Raw genomic sequence first — 15216 nt, forward strand, 5'->3', positions numbered from 1 at the left:
TATATGGTAACAACAGCACAAAAACATAGCATTAAATCTGTCTTAACCAGTTCAGTAAGTATTAAATATACTCACATTCTTGCACAGCTGATATCTAAAAGTTGTTCATTTTGCTAAACTGTAATTCTACACCCATTAAATCTCCTTTCCCTGCAAACTTTGACAATCACCTTTCTTCTTCTGTTTTTATGATTTTGACTACTTAAGATGCTTTATATCAATGGCATACAGTAGCTGTCCTTATGTGACCAACTTATTTAACTTAGCATAATATCCTCAATGTTCTGCCACAATGTAGCATGTGACAGGATTTCCTTCTTTGTTAAGATTGTCTAATAGTCTGTTGTGTGTATATAGCACATTTTCTTTATCCATTTATCTATTGATGGACACTTGAATTGCTTCTACCATTTGGCTATTGTGAATAATGCTGCAATGAACATGAGTATGCAAATATGCCTTGAGATCCTATCCTAAATTCTTTTGGAAATATACCCAGAAGTGGGATTGCCGAATCATATGGTAATTCTATTTTTAATTTTTAAGGAAATCTCTAAGCTTCTTCCATAATGGCTGCACCATTTTACATTCTTACCAACAGCACATAAGGGTTCCAGTTTCTTCACATGCTCACCAAATTTGTTACTTTCTGTTCTTCTGATAGTGACTATCAATGGGTTTGAGGTGAGTTTTTTTTTTTTTTTTAAATAAATAAACACACCTGACTGGCCCGTTTTTATTGGAGAAGGGCACATGGAGATGTGGAGTTAACAATGTGAAGAAAGTTGGGACCTGAGGTCAGGGAAGAACAGCCTCCCCTCCCCATACATACCCATTGTCCCATATAAAAAATAACCAACTATGAGAGAGCAGCTGAGACAGCTACTGAGAGCGGGGAAGGGATCAGGGAACCTGAGGGCAGTGGAAGAGACCATGGGTGTGCTGGGCAGGCCCAGAGGCAGCGGTGGTGCAAGGAGCAAGAGCACAAGTCTCTGTATTTTCCACATATGTCTATATAAATATATAGAGAGAAGTTCTTCACTTTCCCCTGTTCTCCCCTCTATTCCATACTGCATGCTGTGGTGCCAGCTCCTCTTTCCACATGAGGGCAAAGAGAAGGGGATGATGAACAAGTCATCCCTGAATTGCAAACAGACCCACTTTTATCAGCTTCTGGATCTTCTGTGCTATTATAGGATTCTTTAAATGTTCACTGAGCACCTGGGGGTCCTTCCTCATCTGTTCCAGGATGAGCCGCATGGCCGGGACACTCATTATTTGCTGCACCTCAGGGTCCGCTATGGCCCGTTGCTTCACATCTTCGGGGCTATCTGGTGGTTGTACTGGGCCATCATACAGTGTTGGTAACTGTCTGCCACGTCCTTACAATTGGGAGTGCAGATCTAACACCTTCTGGTAGACATCCATGGCTTTCGTGTAGTCCTTCATTGCTTCCAGTGTGTCTGCTTTCCGTGTGTAACCCTTGATGAAGGTCGGCTCTAGCTGGATACTCCTCACAGTCCTGAGGGCCAGCTGAAACTCCAGGAGTTTGGTGTAGCAGACAGCTCGATTGCTGTACAATTTGACATCTTTTGGATTCCATGTGATGGCTTCTGTGTAATGTTTCATGGCCTGGACATAGTCTCCTTTCTGAAAACATTTGTTCCTTTATTCTTCTCCTCCAAGGCCAGGTCAGGGTTTATATAGGCCAGCCACTCTTGGTTCTTAAGAATTTTCTACGCCTGTTGGCATTTCTTGAGCACATCCAGGGTTCAGTGCTCTGCCAAAGACTTGCTATAGAAATAGATGGCATCCTTGTACTTTTCTTCTTTGGAGAAGGAGTTGTCAGTTCAAGCATAAACTTTGGGTAATCTGTCATAGTCTTGTCAGTTTGCCCGCCCCACTTCAATGGCGTTCTTACTATAGTTGCCTTTCTTGAAATACACAGCTGCTTGATTGGTCATGTAAGGTCGTGTTGGTGGGATCCAGGTCCTGGGCTCTGTCGCAGTGCTTCAAGGCTATGTCAAAGCCTTTCTTCTTGTAGGTCTCATTCCCCAACTATTTCCCTTTCAGTGCCTGCTTCTTATTCTCTGGTAAATCTTCTTCCATTGGTTCTGGCTTGGTGTCCTTCTAGGGAAGAGGAGGTGGGGGAGGTGTTCCAACTTCCTCCTCCTCATCCATACTGCCCACATCGACTCCCAGCAGGACGCTGAGAGTAGTCACAATTTGGGGATCTTGCACTTTCATGACCAGGTCAGATGTCTTGTTTTGTAGTTGCTCTATCAGCTCCTGGTAGGTAGGATCAGTGAGCAGCATCCTTGTCCTGGGATCACTCTCCAACTTCTGGTACAGATTGAGCATGTTGAAAGGGTTCATGAATTTCCATTCTGCCAACCTGGCGTCCATATTCTGTAAACTCTCTTTGAGCTGAGGATTATTTGCTTCATGTTTTAAACCCTCTTCGTAGGTTTGCTTGGCTTCTTCGAATCAGTTTAAGAACTCAAGAGCTGCTGCTTTCCACGAATAGCCCTTGCCCCAGTCAGGCTTTAAGTCAACAGTGTTGCAGTCATCCTCATAAGCCTTCTGGTAGTCACCTTTCTTGGCATAGGCTACCGAGCAATTGCTGTGGAGCATGGTTTTGGGGATCTAACCTAATGGCCTCAGGGTAGCACCGTAGCATGTCATCAATGTTGCCCGCACTCAGGGTCTTATTGCCCTTTTCTTTTAGCTCATTTATCTGCTCCATAGCCGCCGGGAACCCCATTGAATCAACACCATTTGCTCCATACTCCCAACCTTCATTGTGGTTTTGATTTTCATTTTTCTTATGATCTGTGATGTTGAACATCTTTTCATAAGCTTGTTGGGCAGCCTGCTAGGATTTTGACTGGGATTTCCTATATAGCTATAGACAGCTTTGGGGTAAAATGGTATTTTTTTTTTAAGATTTTATTTATTTATTTGACAGAAAGAGAGAGAGCACAAGCAGGGGTAGCATCAGGCAGAGGGAGAGGGAGAATCAGGCTCCCCACAGAGCAGGGAGCCGGATGCGGGGCTCGATCCCAGATCATGACCTGAGCCAAGGGCAGATGCTAAATGACTGAGCCACCCAGGCACCCCGTGAATTGGTATCTTAACAATGTAGAATCTTCAGCATCATGACAACATTAGATTTATTTAGGCTCTCTAATTTCTCTGGGCAAAGTTTTGTCCTTTTTATTGTACAGGTTTAGCACATCTTTCATCATATTTATCACTAAGTATTTCATATATTTGTTCTTGTTTATTATTTTAAAATTCAGTTTGGGGCACCTGGGTGGCTCAGATGGTTAAGCGTCTGCCTTCGGCTCAGGTCATGATCCCAGGGTCCTGGGATCGAGTCCCGCATCGGGCTCCCTGCTCCTTGGGAGCCTGCTTCTCCCTCTGCCTCTCTCTCTCTCTGTCTCTCATGAATAAATAAACAAAATCTTTGAAAAAAAAAATAAATAAAAAAAATAAAATTCAGTTTGGGGTTGTGCCTTAGTACTATATAGAAATTTGATTTTTCTATATTGATACTACTGATTTGCTGAATTAATTTAAAAGTTGTAGGTTTTGTTGGTTATACTTTGTTTTTAGTTTTGTTTTTGTTTAAAAGTCCATTCTATTTCTTCATTGATATTCAGGTAGTCTATGAGTAACATTTATGTCTTCCTGCCTAATCAGTATGACTTTTTTTTTTTTTAATTGAAGTGGGTACAATCTTCAGTACAAAATTAATTAAAAGTGTAGGAAGGAGAAAATGTTGCTTTCCTCCTGATCTTAGAGAGAGATCAGTAACTTCCACTACTAAGTAGTCATTCATCATACCAGTTGCCCCTGGTAACATTATTTGCTCTGATAATATAGCCACTCCAGCTTTCTTTTGATTAGTTAAAGCATGTTATAACTTTTCTGTGTTTTTACTTTTAATCCATTTCTTTCTTCATATCTTAGGTGTGTGTGTTAAAGACTAACAGTTTTTTCTTGCTTTTTCATTCAGTGTGATAATCTGTTCCTTTTATTGGAGAGTTTGGGCCAATAACATCTAATATTGTTATTGATGTGGTTAGGTTAAGTCTATCATTCTGCTATTTTTTCTAAATGTTTTAAATATTCTTTGTTCCTTTTTTTCTTGCTTCTTTTTTTTTCTCCCCCCACCCTTTTTCCTTGTTCTTTTTTTTTCTTGCTGTCTTTTGGATTGAGTATTTTTATGATCATTTTCTATTGTTGGTTTTTAGCTACAGTTATTTTTTTTATTTCAATGGTATTTTATATTTTATAGCATATATCTTTAACTTATCGCATCCTATATGCAAATGTATTATCAGATGTATAGCATAAGAATATTTCAAAAGTATTCCCTCCTTTTTATGTTTATGCTACTGCTTACTTATATTTTATGTATATATCTATATTAACTTCAGAGTATCTTATTATTTTTGTTTAAATAATTCACCAACTACACATCATTACCATTTATCTTGCTACTTTTTCCTTCTTAGGGATCCATGTTTATACTTGGTATACTTTTCCTTCTGACTGAAGGATACCTTTAACATTTCTTGTCGAGCATACCTGACAGGGATTGATTTTTTTCAACTTTCATATTTCTGAAAATGTCATTTTTGCTTTCATTATTAAAAGATATTACAGAGGTCTGTAGAATTCTGTGTTGATATAATTTTCTCCTTTCATAATTTAAGGATGTTGCTCCACTATCAGTTTAGTTACAATGTTCCTGGCAAGAAATCTGCTTTCTTTTTTATCTTTGTTCCTCTGTGTGCAATAGGTCTTTCTCTGGCTATTTTTAAGATTTTTTTTCCTTATCACTGGTTTTATGCAATTTGACTATGATGTACCTTGCTGCAATTTAGTTTGAATTTTGTGTTCGGGATTCATTGAACTTCTTGGATCTGTGGATTCATAGTTTTCATCAAATTTGGAAAAAAATCACATTTCCTCAAATTGTTTTTCTATCAATCTCTCTGAGTCAGTCTTGATTGATTCTTTTTTTTTTTTAATTACAGATATTTTCTTGCCTCTTTATGTTTGGTAATTTTGATTGAGGGTTATTTGTTCCCCCATAAATATTCTTGAGTACTATTGTGTAACACACTTTAGTTAATTTGAAATGGTTTGGATTTTTTAGGTTTTGTTCTTCAAAAATTTGTTAGATAGATATAAGCAGTTTTTATTTCAGAGTTAATTTAGTCCCCACAATAGAGGTCAGAAACTTAAAGAGTGTCCTACTCAATGCTGTGAGAATTTAAAATATTCTAGCCTGGCTATTGGAGATTGGTACTTTTCTTGGTCTCATTTGAGCTCTGAATATTGTTCCTAATAATCTTTTCGGGTGATTCTCCAATGTAGTTACATTGTACAAATATTTGGGTCAATATTCTTCTCAATGCTAATAAGGACCATCTCAGATTTCTGTGGTTCTCTATGTTGCTCTCTTATTTCCCATAATCTGCCTTGTGGACTGTAATGGCCTTGTTTTCTCCAGATTTTTAGTTTCATATCCTCCATTCAGGGAGATTAGTGGGCTCTACTTTCCTTCCCCATTTCTGTATTGCAGTTTGGAAACTTTGTCATTAGTAAACTGGAACAATGGTACAGCTCTCCTTGTTTATTTCTATTTTCCATGGAATCACTCTCCTTTAGTGACTGTTCATTATCCTGAAAACTATTATCCTGTGCATTTTGTTTTTTGATTATTTCAGTTAGGACATTAAATCTTGTGACTGTTAGCTCTGTTTTGGCCAGATACCCCCACATGACTTCTATCATTGGAAGGTTAAAAAGTGTGGACATCAGGGGTTCTGACAGAAACATTCACCAATAGACAAAATCTCTCTTTCTTGAAATTATCAAAACCAAAATAAAGGAATGCCTTAAGACTCCTCACAAGCAATACCACTGAATTCCAACAATATCAGTGCCTGAGCCTGCCTTCCACTTAGGGAATAGAAATCTGTGTTAGGCACATTACTTGAAGTATCCTGGGTTATAAGTTAACATTACACTTTCTAGTTTGTATATTTTACATGCGTTATTTTTCAGAACTCAGTACACATATTTTTGGTAAGATATTATCATTATTCCTGCTTTACAATTTGAGTAATTAATGTTTATATTAGTTTGATTTCACTAGCTGACAGTAAGTTTTAGATCTAGAACTAAAGGATTAAAATCCATATCCTTTTTTTTAATGGTTATCTTTTTTTTTTTAAGTGAGAATATTTATGATCTACTCACTTAGCAATTTCAAGTATACAATACAGTATAATTAACTACAATCAACTTGCTGAACATTAGATCTTCAGAACTTATTTACCTTATACCTAACTGAAAGTCTGTACCTTTTGACCAACATCTCCCCATTGCCCCCACACCAGCCCCTGTCAGTCATCATTCTACTCTCCACTTCTGTGAAGCCATGCCATTCTTTCTTAAAGGGTAAATTTCATCTCAGATTTTGCAGTATCACTCTGATATTCTCATTTGGGGATATCCTTTACAGTTAAAAAAATAGCTTACTAAATCCATATATGGACAGGTGAGGACACAGTAACTGACTGAACACTGTGACATTTCCAGTCAACTGTAGCTATATTATTCTCCTTCTCTGGTTTTAACATCAGTGGGGTTGCTAGGAACACAGAGATGGTATTAATACAGATGCTTTCTTGTGCAGACATTCAGACTGCCTGTCTGCCTTTTTAAACTTGAAGGACATTTTCACAGTTTACAAACGGCCTCCCTTTTAAAATAAACTACCTTGCTAACACCTTGCATGCTAAGTTTATTCCTGTGGCATTTTTAGAAGCAGAGTTACAAACCTCTGGGAATATAAATTTAATGGAAACCCTGACAGCTTCCTATCTTTAACTAAGAGAATGCTGTCAATGTTAGATGGCATTCTCTAGGTAATACTGATGAGGTCAGCTCTGTGTAAAAAACTAATTGCAAGATGAGTTTCTGCTGACAAATTATAAACTGTGCTTATATATGCTATACAAATATAATGTAGTTCAGTGCATTGGAGGGATGCAGAACAATCAGTAAAAGTCATTACTTATATTGAGTAAGTGGAAAATTGCTGTTCCTAGCACTTTTCAGACTACTGATGTGAAATACATATAGGATATCATATATATCACTGTGAAAATACAAGGATCTTTGTTTCTGACTCTCTTAAAACTAATTTATATAAAAATTAAGACAATTTTCAGACTAAAAGTGCCAAATATAGTACATGAGTTTATCAATTATAATCACTTTATTCTAATTATAATAACAGAGGAAATGATGTTGCATAAATGAAATTCTCAAGGAGTACAAAAATATTCTGTTGTGCTTACCTGCCTTATATTTTTCTTAAAAACTAAAGTGATTACTTTTCCTTTTTTTTTTTTAGTTTAGCTTTCCTCGATAAAATAAATTTCGATGTATAAGTTTTTCATAATATTTCCATTGCTTATTTAGTGATGGAGGTAGAAAACGAGGTAAAAAAAAGACAACAAAGGTAATATAGACATGTAAAATTTAAATCCTGACAATTTGATTACTTAACACCCCCATGGTATATTACATTTTATTTTAATTCTTCTAAATAATAGAAAATTATCATAGGTTTGGTATATTACAAATGCAGACTAGTTTACTCTCCATAGTTTTATTTTTTTAAGATTATTTATTTTTGAGAGAGAGAGCACGCATGAGTGGGGGGAGGGGCAGAGGGAGTGAAAGTATCCTCAAGCAGATTTCCTGTTGAGTGCGGAGCCCAATGGGGGGTTTGATCCCAGAACCCTGAGGTCATGACCTGAGCTAAAATTAAGAGCCATCCACTTAACCAACTGAGCCACCCAGGCACCCCACTTTCCATATTTTCAAATGAGATTGAACTGTCTTCTTCTTTCAAAATACGTGGGGTAGATTTTTTATTATTCATTCTCTTTCTGCAATCTATTGTAGTGACTTTCAAACTTTTTTGACCCAGAGTATGGAACTACTTTTACCTTAAGTCCCAGTATACACATTTGCATCTAGGTGAAACAAAGGTATGATATACAATTCTTATACTTATTCTGTGTAATATATTCTGATATTTTCTATTTATTTCATTCTATATTTATTATTCTCATTAAAAATACCATTTCTGATATATTAAATTAATCTCACAACCTCACAAAATATTCTACTTTTGAAAAGCAATGATCCATAAGATATGTAGAATAATCCTTTCCAGTATTTTTCTACTATGTGGAGAAATAAATAATATATACTCTATTTGAAGTAAGTAAAAAGTAAATGTGCAATTTTCACCCATAAGTACCTTATATAGTGTGTTTGAATATAGTAAGCAGCTCTCATGTGATATCAATTCATTGGTTTTCCCACTCTTAGGGAGTTTGATAGAGGAATTTATTGTTTGTACCATTAGGTTTATTTGGATAGAATTTGTGTTTTATAATTCTTAAGTAACAATTGTCATACAATTATTTGACTTCTCTGTCTAGTAACATGGCTAGAAAGGGATATTTTAATAAAATTCTTCCCTTAACAACTGAAAAACCTGAAAATGCAGATTAGATGCTTACATTTAAAAAAATCCTCAAAGAGCTAGTAATATAATAAACACCAGTCTAAAATCAAAGTAAAAGCAATTTCACCAAAGGTTGAGGAGAGACTGCTTTTGTTCTGAGAGCATTTGTCCAACTGATGGCCCTCAATTTTATATTTGACAGAATTGTGTGCAGGAGACTGGAAGTGAGGAGATAGAAGTCAAGGTACAGGTCTGCCCAAGCACGAATTCTAATAAGGTGCTTTCTGCCCCATGAAGTTAGGACACAAAGGGTACAACCATAGAATAAGAGGGAGCCAGTAATAAATCCATATCCTCCCAACTTCAAAGGCTGCAGGGAAGTCATAGCATTAAGCAGTTCAAGCAGAGAAAATACTTAGAAGATAAGAGCTATAAAAAACATCTTTCAGAGAAAAAAAGAACCCTTTTATATGTAAAAAACAAAATAATGAAAGCTAAAATCTCATTTGATAGGTTTACCTGCAGCTAATTCATGGCTGAGAACCAGTGGTTAAATGGAAAATAGGTAAGAAGAAATTATCCAGAATTTGTTCAAAGACACAAGTGGAAGGAAAAAAAATGATTTAATACCAAGAATTCAAGGTTCAATGTATTTTAGAAAATACTCAATTCACTTCATTAACAGATTAAAGAAAAAATTATGACTTTCCAATAATTTAACAAAAATTGATAAAATTTATTATGTATTAAAGAACAATTTGATGATACTTAACATTCTTAATCAGCTGGGAAAAGGAAACAATTTTTCTAAAAGTAATACGGGTATGACAGAGTTGGGAGATGGTTGGTTCAGATTCCCTTTCAAGAAAGCACATCCTGCTCCAGCAGCTAGAATTGTCAGCTGATTGCCTCCCCAACTCTCAGATCTTTCAGAGGTTGGCAAAGTTTGGAGAGCTGCCTCACCCAAGGTAACGGCTTTCTTGGGACAACCCATATCCAATGACTGATCACAGTACGGGTATAATAACTAGGAGATCTAGCCTTATGTGAGACAACTTTGATAGGCTATGTATTACTAGAGAATCCCACTGAGTCACCCACAATTTGTTGGAGACACGTGCAGTTTGACCTCTGCTCAGTCTTGTTTCCTCCAACTCCCCTCACATGCATTGATAACTGAGGATATCCCGAATGCCAAACTCTGTCTCAGAAACTGCTTCTAGGGGACCAAGGTATGATAGTCCATCTAATAAAACCACAATCTATAGTAAATATGCTGTATGGTGAAACATGGAAAAAACTAATCTTCAAAAAATTTGTGAAAAGAAATATATGGTTGGAGATTGCATTAATGGCCTTAAAACATCATTTTTCATTTTACCCATAACCACTGACAGTGGAATTCCAGTTCTTCCCACTAAAGAGATGGAATTTATTTCCCTACACCTTAATCTCAAACTTAGTCTGGTGATTTGTTCTAATCAACAGGAAAAGACAGAAATGATGGTACAGCAGTTGCAAGCCTGCATCTTTAAGGTCCTATAGGTATACTTTGCTGTTCATTGTCACTTTTAATCATCTTTGCAATAAGATGCATCAAAACATGGTTGAATCAAAACATGGTGTTATTTGGATACTTATGAGGTGTTCATAAACTGGGGAACTCTGTATTGACAATTTACATTCTCTCCAAATTAATGTATAAATTCAATGTAATCCCAATCAAAATTCAAAAAGGTTTATTTTTGAATAATTTGATCAGTTGATTAAGAATTTGACTAGTTGATAAAACAATGCTATAGACGTACAAAAGGGCAAAAAATAGTTGCTTGAGAAAGAAAAGTGAGACGAGGGGACTTGCTGTACAGACAAACCTTGTTTTATTGTGTTTTGTTTTATTCTGCTTCACAGATACTGTGTTTCCCTCCCCCTTTTTCTTTTTAAAAAAATTGGAGGTTTGCAGCAATCCTGCATTGAGCAAGTGTATTGACACCATTTTTCCAACAGCATTTGCTCACTTCAAGTCTCTGTGTCACATTTTGCTAATTATCATAATATTTAAAAACTTCTTCACTATTATATTTGTTATAGTGATTAGTGATAAGTTATTATGACTCAAAAGCTCGGATGACGGCTAGTATTTTTAGCAATAAGGTATTTCTTAATTAAGGTATACACTTTTTTTGTAGACACATTATTGCACATGTAATATACTACAGTGAAGTATAAATAAAATTTTTATATGCACTGGGAAATTCTTTCTATTGTGACATCACAGTGGTCTAGAACTGGATCCACAGTATCTCTGAGGTTTGCTTGTGTGAGGTACCAAGATATATTATGAAAGTGTGATCGCGCTGCAGGTATAAACACACAGACTAGTGTACGAGAATAAAAACTGAAACAACTATGCTTTCACGGGCACTAGATATATAATAGAAGTGGCACTACAGCACAATGAGGAATGAACATTTCGAAATTGTGTTGAAATTATTAAATGATATTGGTGGAAAATATTGGATTACAACTTCTCATCCTACACAGAAAGTTTCATGGATCAAATAGCTAAAGAAAAAAAGAAAAAAATACATAGAGATTTAATGGTAATATAAAAAATATCATTTTGTATGCTTGTATTTAATAAGGCATAGGAAATAACAACCATAAAAAATAATTTGTTAAATTAAAGTAATTGAAATGAAGGACATTAATACTCAAAAGATAGGGTGAAAGGGCAAATAACAGTAGGAAAAATTATTTTAACACATACGAGCAAAGGACTAGTTTCCAAATATGTAAAAATTTTTCATAAGTCAAAAAAATTACACAGTAGAAAAAATTTGGTAAAATAATTGAATATGCACTTCACAAAAGAGGAAATCCAAATGGCCAATATGCACATGAAACATGGTCAACTTCCTTAGTTTTCACTGAAGTGTAAAATAAATCCATGAGGTACCTCAAAATACCAAACTGGATGAAATATAAGTCTCACAATACCAAATTTTGGTGAGAATGTGTAGTAATAGAAAGTCCCATCTAGTTGGTGGGAGAGTGGAAATTGACATAATTACTCTTAAAAATTATTCATCAGTATCCAATCAAAATGAACTTTAGCCCAAGAGAATTGAAAACAAATGTTCACACAACGACTTATATAGGAATGCTCAGAGCAACATTATTTATAATAGTCAAAAAGTGAAAATAATCCCAATGGCCATCAACTGATAAATTTATAAACAAAATGTGGTATATCTGGACAAATGAATATTGTTCAGTCATAAGAATGAAGTACTCACACATGCATGGATGAACCTTGAAAACAGTATGCTCAGTGGAAGAAGTCAGACACAAGTCCATATGCTCCATGATTCAATATATATGAAATTTGCAGAATAGGCAAATCTATAGAGAGAGTACATTGAAAGTTACCTATGAGTAAGTTTGAGATAAGAGGATCTTGGAAAGATAGCTAAAACCTATGGGGGTGCTTTTGGGTGATGAAAATTTGTAAAATTGATTGTTACTATGGTTGCACAAAATTATTAGCTGCATTAAAAACCAGTGAATGTTATACTACAAATGGTGAATTTTATGGCATATAAATTATATCTCAATTTGAAAAAGGAATTTTAGCATTTCTTAAGACCCTGAAAATACATTCATATACATGCATATATTTACACATCTGCATATATACATACATCTACATATATATGCATTAAATATATACTTTCAGTAGAAATTCATATTTTATGCATCCGATATATATTAGAGTTCTAATAGACTTGTTTGCTATAGGTATAAAATGTAAAAAAGCATGAATGGATTAATAAATTTTGATAAATTCATGTAAATTAGCCCATACTACAACAAATATGGTTTTATGACAAAACATGGATGAACCACACAAATATATTATTGAGTGAAACAAGGAAGACACACAAAAAATACATCCAATATACTTCCATTTCTATTATGTTTAAAATTAGCATAACTGAAATATAAATTTTAGAGATGATGTCTATGGGGTAAAATCTGTAAGGTAACACACATTTTCATTATCAAAAATTCCAGAATGGGTAGAGAGATTACCACTTTGAGGAAAGAAAGAGCTTTCGAAAGTGCTAAAGCACTTACGAGTATTCTAGGTTTCTGGTAATAATCTATTTGTTGACTTCATGGATTGTAACATTTATAAATATTCATTATATAAACAGACATATATAGAGACATATATACACACATCTATCTTTATCTATCTATATATGGAGAGAGTGTGAAAGAGCAGGGGGAGAGAGAGAGATTGCTCATTTGACTGCAAGGAATTTGGCATTTGGCTTATGCAATTGTATATGTTGGCTTGGCTAGGCAAATCCAAAATCTGTAGAGCAGATGATTCGGAAAGACAGGCTTGAATTATAGAATATGGGGTGAAGCAGCTGTCCACACAATTTTGTGCATTCACACATGCTAATGTGAAGGATATTACAAAGATTCTACATGACCAATAGTGTATTGAATAAGCAATATTACTTCATTCCTATAATACACCAATGCTTTTTTATTTAAACTTGTGGATGTTAAAATATATTGCACATATCACAATTTATTTAAGATTTAGTAATTGCAATTGAAATTTAGGTTTTTAATACACACAAATTGGTCTAATTTGAACTGTGATATAAGGCCATTGATGTTACTACATCATTTATTAGACAACACAAGCTCTACATGGGTATTTTTTGGGGGGGTGACAATACTTTTGGTTTTTTTTTAAGTTTTTATTTAAATTCCAGTTAACATACAGTGTAATATTAGTTTCAGGTGTACAATATAGTGACTCAACACCTCCATACAATAGCCGGTGCTCATCACAACAAGTACACTCCTTAATCCCCATCATCTATTTCATCCATCTCCCTACCCAGCTCCCCTCTGGTATCCATTGGTTTGTTCTCTATAGTTAAGAGTCTGTTTCTTGCTTTATGTCTCTCTCTCTTTTCCCTTTATTCATTTGTTTTGTTTCTTAAATTCTACTAATGGGTGAAATTACATGGTATCTGTCTTTCTCTGTCTGACTTATTTCACTTAGTGTAATACTCTTTAGCTCCAACCACGGCATTTCGTTGCAAATGGCAAGATTTCCTTCCTTTTTATGGCTGAGTAATATTCCATTATATCCATGTATATATATATATGGATATATATAGATAGTTCTTTATCCATTCATCAGTCAGTGAACACTTGGGCTGTTTCCATAATTTAACTATTGTTGATAATGCAGCTATAAACGAGGTGCATGTATCCCTTTGAATTTTTTTTGTATTCTTTGGGTAAATACCTAGTAGTGCAATTGCTGGAACATAGGGTAGTTCTATTTTTAACTTTTTGAGAACTTCCAGACTTTTTCACAGGGGTCACAATACATTTAAACTTATATGCACCCTATTTGTGTATTTAAACTTAAATTTTTTTTTAAAGATTTTATTTATTTATTTGAGACAGAGAGAATGAGAGACAGAGAGCATGAGAGGGAGGAGGGTCAGAGGGAGAAGCAGACTCCCCGCTGAGCAGGGAGCCCAATGTGGGACTCGATCCTGGGACTCCAGGATCATGACCTGAGCCGAAGGCAGTCGCTTAACCAACTGAGCCACCCAGGCGCCCCTAAACTTAAAATTTTAATATTCTCCCATTGGGGTTCCTGGGTGTCTCAGTTGGTTAAGTGGCTGCCTTCAGCTCAGATCACAATCTCAGGCTCCTAAGATTGAGCCCCACATTGGGATCCCTGCTCAGTGGGGAGTCTGCTTCTCCCTCTCCCTTTGTTGCTCACTCTGCTTATGCTCTCTCGCTTGCGTGATCTCTCTCTGAAATAAATAAAATCTTAAAAAAGAAATACTCTTCCATATACTCATAACTTTCAAACAGGGAGTTATTCTTGCACTAGGGACAGACTAATTCTTTATGTATTAAAATATTTAAGTAGGTTTAATTCAACTCATCTGACTCACCTTCTATATATTTTCTCACATCAATGTGCTCAGGGAAACATTCAAATTGCAAATTAGTTATAGGTAGTTCCTTATTTACATGGGTTCAAATTGAGAGAGTAAATATGTATTTTTCCTGAAGTGTCTTTGAAGAAATGTCAAAACATAAGAATTCATATAGACATCTAATTTACATTTTAGAGAGATTTATATGTTTAAATATTTGTTTTCCCTTTTTAATATGTTCATGAACTTTATGGCTTAACCTTCAATAAAAGGAAAACATAAGTATGCTATCTTAAGATTTTAACTGACGTTTGAATGTCAACTATTAGAAAATTTCTGAGAAGACCAAATCCAATAGAACAGTATATGTTACAAATATTTTAGTTTGTGCAAAGTTTAATTATTTTAAATAATCTATTTATAATATTCATCATTTCCCTCTCATTTATATATTTAATTAAATTACTATAATCTATATTGTGAATATAAATATTTATATAATTGAAATATAAATTTATATTCATATTTGGAAATCTTTATTTTGAATACCACTTCTGTGACTTAGAATGATTTAACTTTTTTTTTTTAAAGATTCATTTATTGAGAGAGAAAGAGTGTGTGTGGGGGGTGGTGAGGGCTGAGAGGCAGAGG

The 15216-nt window shown here is 35.0% G+C and overlaps 1 pseudogene; it reads right to left on the reverse strand.

The window, feature by feature from the left end:
* Positions 1-955: 955 nt before the first annotated feature.
* Positions 956-2812, reverse strand: LOC102737625 (stress-induced-phosphoprotein 1 pseudogene; annotated as a pseudogene).
* Positions 2813-15216: the final 12404 nt, after the last annotated feature.

This window comes from Leptonychotes weddellii, chromosome 3, assembly GCF_054177405.1.
Source record: "Leptonychotes weddellii isolate Sample4059 chromosome 3, ASM5417740v2, whole genome shotgun sequence".
NCBI lineage: Eukaryota > Metazoa > Chordata > Mammalia > Carnivora > Phocidae > Leptonychotes > Leptonychotes weddellii.